At 44.4% G+C, this 6,529-nt stretch overlaps 1 pseudogene; it reads left to right on the plus strand.

The window, feature by feature from the left end:
* The first annotated feature begins 640 nt into the window (after positions 1-640).
* The window catches only part of LOC102855241, a 145,371-nt pseudogene continuing 139,482 nt past the window's right edge, over positions 641-6,529 (plus strand).

Here is a 6,529-nt window from a genome sequence, read left to right on the forward strand (position 1 = left end):
AAAAAAAAGAAAATCTATTGATTGGGTAAAACATTTGGCAATGGCAGCTCAGACAATGGTCTCATATGAAAATTTATAGATTAGAGACCCTCCACAAGAAAGTGATTGATAACCCAATTGAAAAAATGGACAAAAAATATGGAAGACTCTTCACAAAGGTAGACACTTGTTCATTCTGGTACATTAATAAATGTTCAAAATTACTGGCAATAAGAGAGATGCAAATCAAAATAACAAGGAGACACCATCTCACACCAGTTGCTATAGCAGAGTTTGACAGAACAGTAAGCAATAAATGTTGGAGAGGATGTGGAGAAGTTGGAACTCTCATGTACTCCTGGTGGGATTGTAGCCACTCTGGAAGAAAATTTGGCATGGCCTTAAAAAGCTGAGCAGAAAAACCAAGATGGTGTAAGTAGTGTAAGGAGCTGGAGGAGCAGCAAGCAACATAGAAGCAGGTCACCATGGCCCTCCACAGCCCTCATCACAGCGATAATTGAACAATTAAACAGTTGATTACTGGTCTTAAATATGGATCGAGGTTCAACATCAAGAGAACTAAGATTAAAAAAACAAAGAATGGGTGTGTCTCACTGCTTCCAGCCTGCCAATGCCAAGCCCATGCCTCTGCTGCAGCTCCATGGGGACTCCCCAGCCAGACCCCAGTGATTCCCTCACCTGGGATGGACAATGGGTCCCAGGTACTGCTGCAGGTATGAAGGAGCCTTTACACTGCTGCAGAATAAACCTATTCTAAATAAAAATCTTGGAACCAAGACGGTGGCAGTGAGAGGTGTGATGTGCGGAGTAGGAGGCCAGGCAAGTCACATTGAAACAGGCCACACAACTTATATAAACCTAAACAGTCAAACAGTTGACTGCTGGTTATCAATATGGACTGAGGCTCAACATCAAGAGGATAAATATTCTTGAAAGAACATGGGTGAATCCCACTTCTGCCTCTATCCGCTGCTGATTCCATGCAACTGCAATCCCATGGAGTAACCGTGGAGAACCCACAGGTTCTCTAATCTGGAGTGGGCAGCAGGTGCTGGGCCCCACAGCAGGTATGACAGAGCTCCCACATGGTCAGCAGCAGTGGATGCCAATAGCAGCAGGCTCCTGGTGCAGGAGGGGACTGTGGATATCGGGGTGGGGGCAGGCAGAGGTGGTGGTGCCATGGAGCAGGGAGGTGAAGGACTTGATATGGGAAAGCATCTCACTGTCAGTGAAGATTTCCTTGGATACGACAGAGAAGAAAAGAAGATACTCAACAAAGTGGATTGATAAAGTGTCTGTAGCAATGGGTTCGAGTATGCCTTGGATTATGGGGATGGCATAAGATAGGGCAAGGACTACATCTGTTGTTCATATAATTGCTGTGAGCCATAGAGGGAACTTGGTGGGCCTAGTGGATAGAAAGCTATGCTATCAAACCAAAGGTCAGGGATTTTAATCTGCAGCCCTCAGGCCTGGTTTTTATTGTTTTTGGTCAAACTCTCTTCTAAATGCCAATTGATTGTACAGAGGTAACTCATGGGTGCTGTGAGGCTAAACACTGTGACACTGAAGTGACAAATGAAATAATGTTTACCCATAGTGGAGAGTGTTTAATAGAGCTCTTAAAATAAGCTTGGAAGAAGGAGTGGCATCCACTTCTGAAATAGCTTGCCTCCAGAAGCTCTATGAACTTAGAGAAATGAAAGTTTTACAAGCATTCAGGTCTTTCATTCATAGGGTTGCTATGAGTTGTCTGTGACTCGATGACACTTAACAACAACAGTTCTGAGATGGTATGATAGATCTCCTTAATAATGCACTACATCTTTTGATTTTTTTGACTACTGCTGCCAAGAACTATTTAGACCTATGAAGGGTCTGTTCACCACTCCCAAACCCTTTCTCTATTTGTAGAAGAGGATGGTAGTGATGCCTCCTTCAAGTTGCAGTCTGAACATTTGGTGGAGGGAGGGGGGCAATTGTGGTAGGACTGGAACCAAGGGTGTTGTCCCTGGCCATGGTCTTCAGTGAGGCACAGGGACTAGACCTGGGTTGGGGGGCAGCTTTGGTTGGGGTGTGTGCCACCTGGCCCCTGGAGAGAGCCATCCAGCCACCGGGGTGTGCCATCACGGCCCTGGCTGGAGCTGTCTGACCACTGGGAAGAGATGTCTGCCCTCTGGCAAGAGCCATCTGACCCTCAGGGTGTGGCTTCCAGCCCCCTAGGGAGAGCTGCCCACCCCACAGGAAGAACTGCCCTGCCCCTGGGGAGAGCTTTCAGGTCACTGGGAAGAACTGCCTATAATATACTAAGGATTTTATCTAAGCTACTTTACATCACTTCCTTCCCCAGTACATCTATAAGTAGCACCTCCAAAGCTCTTCCCTTTGTAACTCACAAGTTCTCTCTAGGTTTGCTCCTTTTCCTATAGGTAACCTTAACACTGAGTTTTGCTCCAGACCTAAACTCTAAACCCAGTTTCAGAGACAAAAGGGAAATATAACTACTAGCTAAGGAAGTGAAGGAGGATGGAGCATGAGGGGTCAGCCAGTTATTGCCTCTGGACTCACCTTGGCAAACACTTTGCAGTCCAGAGGGCAGAAAATGTCAGGAAAATATTCTCTAACTGAACAAGAGGATATGTATCATCAACCCAGGACTACCAGTAATGGGTTAAAATGGGCTCCCTGTCTCCCTTCACATCAACACCCCTGTTCAGCATGAAGAAGCCAGAGAGTCTGTGCTCCATTCCCAAATGAGAAACCCACAAATGAATAAGACAATTTCTTTGTTAAAAATAGACGAATAAATAAATAAATAAATAAATAAATAAATAAATAAATAAATAATCACTATTGGATTATGCTCGCCATTACCCTGTCTCTTCTGGTCCCCACTGGACCTTTCTCATTTCCTTTTCCCACTTCCCCATCCACCAAACTGTGCAGCTCTGTAATTTCATCCCTGTCCATCCTCACTCTTCTGCTCCCAACCCTCACCCTCTTGTATCCCCATACATGTTTTTCACAATAAAAAAAGAAGGGAAAAAAAGCTGAACATAGATCCCACATGATCCAGCTATTCCATTGGAAGGAATACCTATCAAGAAAAATAGAATTGAGACACAAACAGATTTATACACCTACGTTCATAACAGTTATTCACAATAGAAAGAAAATGGAAAACAGTCCCAATGTCTATCAACAAACTAATGGATTGAGAAATGGTAGTACAACTACACAATAGAATGCTATGCATCAATCACTAAGGAGCAACCACTTTGTAAAATACTGTATAAACATGGGAGAGTCTTGAGAACATTATGCTGAGAGAAGTAAATCTTATAAGGACAAATATTGCATTAGGCTATTATTATTAAAAAAATAGAAAGTTAACTAGTGAGATATGTATAAAAGTCCAAAAGAGAAGCAAAAAAATGCAGGAGGGAGGAAATCATTAGGATAGCCAAGTTTAGGGTGTGGATAGGTAAGATGGTGTGAAGAAACAAGAAAGATACAATTCTGCTTGAAAAAACAGGACAATAGTAGGCATAGATCAGTAGTGACTGATTTTATACAACATAATATATACATGTGGGGTTAAGGAAGAATAGGAAAAGAGTGCATAGATAATGAAGACAACATTTGAACAGGGAAAGGGAGCAAACCTAGAGAGAACAAACTTGTGAGTTACAAATAGAAGGGCTTTGAGGGTGTTGCTTTCAGGTTTACTGGGGTGGCAGAAGGTGGCCTAGGTAACATTCTCTGGATACACTAGGCATTCTTTTTTTTTTCCCCACCCAGGGGTCAGATGGCACAGTCTGGGGACTGAGGAACTCACCCTGAGGGTCGTGACGGCTCACCCTGAGCCAAGGACCGAGGGCAGCCCACCCTGGGCAGAGGGCCACGACAGCTTGCCCTGAGCTGGGGGCTGAGGGCAGCCCATCCTGAGCAGGGCAACACCCCCCAAGAGCTGGCTGATATACTCCCCCTCCAATTTCCCCTACCCCAGTCTGGTTCCCTCGCCTGACTGAGGACTCTGTGGTCAGGGATAGTGTTTCCAATTCCAGCACTGCCACTTTTACCCCCCACCCCATATGTGGTCATACTATATTTTTTAAGTAGGTGTCACTGCTCACCCCCTTTATATATGATAAAGGGAACCTGAGAATTGTGAACAGACTCCCGCCAGGTCTAACCATCTTTTGGCAGAAGCATTCAACAGAACAAAATATGTGGTGCATTTAGGGTGTCAGTCCTCTTGTGCATGCTGCCACTGTTAGGGTCATCAGACTCACAGTGACTTTCAGCAATCCATTGTATAGGTAATCTTCTTCTTTGGCCTGTCCAAGGAAACCCAAACCTGCAGATGGTGGGCATGCATCCTATCCCCCACCTCCTATGCAGGCAGCCAGCGGGGCGTGTCCCCCCAGCGTGGGAGGCCGGCGGGAGGCGCTTGTCCCCCCCAGTGCGGGCAGCCATTGGGGGCGCGCCCCCTCCACACAGGTGTTCAGCAGGTGCACGGCCCCTCTTGTGCGGGCGGTCGGCGGGTGCTCACTTCCCCCACAACCACCATCCTGGCTCCAAGAATTCTCTCCAGAACAAGTCCACATTGCGGCAGTGTGGTGGCTTCGCTGTACCAGTCTTGAGGAGGGCCGGTGCCCAGCACCCATCCTGGGTGAGGGACTCCATTCATTCTGGCTGTGGAAGCCTCATGGAGCTGCAGCGGCTATGCAGCACTGCGCAGGCTGGGGGGGGGGGGGGTTGGGAGCCACGAGACTCACCCATTCCTCCTTGGGAATCCTTGAATTCCTGTTGTTGAGCTTCGATCTTCACTGAGGGCCAGTCATCAACTGTTTAAGTGTTCAATTATCAATAAGCCGAAGTCTGTGGAAGGCCATAATGGCCCTGCTTTAAGTGGTTCGCTGTTCCTGCAGCTCACCACACTGTCTCTGTCTCTGCCTCCGCCGCCATCTTGGATCTCCAGAAATTACTTTTTTAACTATGAAACAACCCCATTTTTTCTCGCCTTTTTATCTCCAGAGTAATATATCGTATGATCATCTGACTCAAAATGCCCCATGCCGGTCCATCTCATCTCCCCAATGCCTAGTATGTCAATATTTATGTGTTCCATTTCTTTCATAACAATATTTAATTTTCCTACATTCAATTAGAACTGTTCCTTTTCCTTTGTATTTCTATACTTGAAAGTTCTACCTCAGTTGCCCTCGCTGTTACTCTATGTGTGTTCTGTTGTACATAGGGTTTTCAGAGGCCTGCTATTTCAGAAGTGGATGGACAATCCTTCTTCCTAGTCTGTTTTAATCTGAATGTTTAGATTTAAAGGAGTATCTGTCAGACAAGCAATTTATAGAAAAGTGAGAGATAAATCCCTCATTGTGGAGTTAACCATTAGTTACCGTGTTTTACACACACACACACACACACACACACACATATGTATATGTGTAAATATATATATATGCTTCTTGTACACAAAACAATATAAACTTTAAAAAAATTAATTCACACACATATGTCAATCCCAATAGGTTCTGAAATAATAAAAAAAAGATTATTGTTGTTATGTGCTTTCAAGACGACAACTCCTGGGAGCTCTGGTGGCCTAGTGGCAAGGAACTGCAACTACAATCCCAGAGGCGAATGGTTCGAATCCACCAGGTGCTCTGCCGGGGAAGGAGGGACAATCTCCTCCTGTACCAGTCAGATTTAATTTGATGGTACATGCACACAAAAATAATAAAATAAAAATTTTTAAAAAAGATGACAACTCCTCATAGTGACCCTATTTACAGCAGCTCTAAATGGGTATCCTGACTCAATCTCACTGTCTCATACACAACCACCTTTATTAGTCTAGTTAGTGTATGAATCCATCTCATCTAGAGTTTTCCTTTCCTGTACTCTCCTTCAAAATATGATGTCCTTATTCAAGAACTAGTCTTTCCTGGCCAAGTACCCAAAGTATGTGAGATGGAGTTTAAAAATCCTTGCCTCCAAGGACAGACCTGTTTGTTCTCTTGACAATCCACGGTATGTTCAATACATTTCTCTAGTACCTAACACAAAGGCATCAATTCTGTCATTTTTTTTGTCATTGTCCAACTCTCTGATGCCTAGCAAGTAATTTCAATGACCATGGCCTGGATCAAGCACAGCTTAGTCTCCAGACTGACATCATTGCTCTTTAGCACTCAGGACAAGTCCCTGACAACTGATTCACCTAATATAACTTGTCTTTTGATTTTCTGACTACTGGTGCCAGGAGTGTTGATTGTAGAACTAAATAAGCTGAAATTATTAACAATCATAATCCCTTATCCATCTATCATGCTGTTGCCAATTAATATTGAGCTTTAGTTAATATTGAAGACTGCAGTCCTTAACCTTCTGCAGCATATATTTCAGATCCTCTTCAGTTTCAGCAAATAAGGGCGTGCCATTGCATTAGAGCTCCGAGAAGCCAAAACTAAAGGAAGAAACCAAGAAATCAAAGAGCTAAACAGAA

The sequence above is a fragment of the Elephantulus edwardii genome, unplaced genomic scaffold (assembly GCF_000299155.1).
Source record: "Elephantulus edwardii isolate Elephantulus edwardi_28Jun2011 unplaced genomic scaffold, EleEdw1.0 scaffold00120, whole genome shotgun sequence".
NCBI lineage: Eukaryota > Metazoa > Chordata > Mammalia > Macroscelidea > Macroscelididae > Elephantulus > Elephantulus edwardii.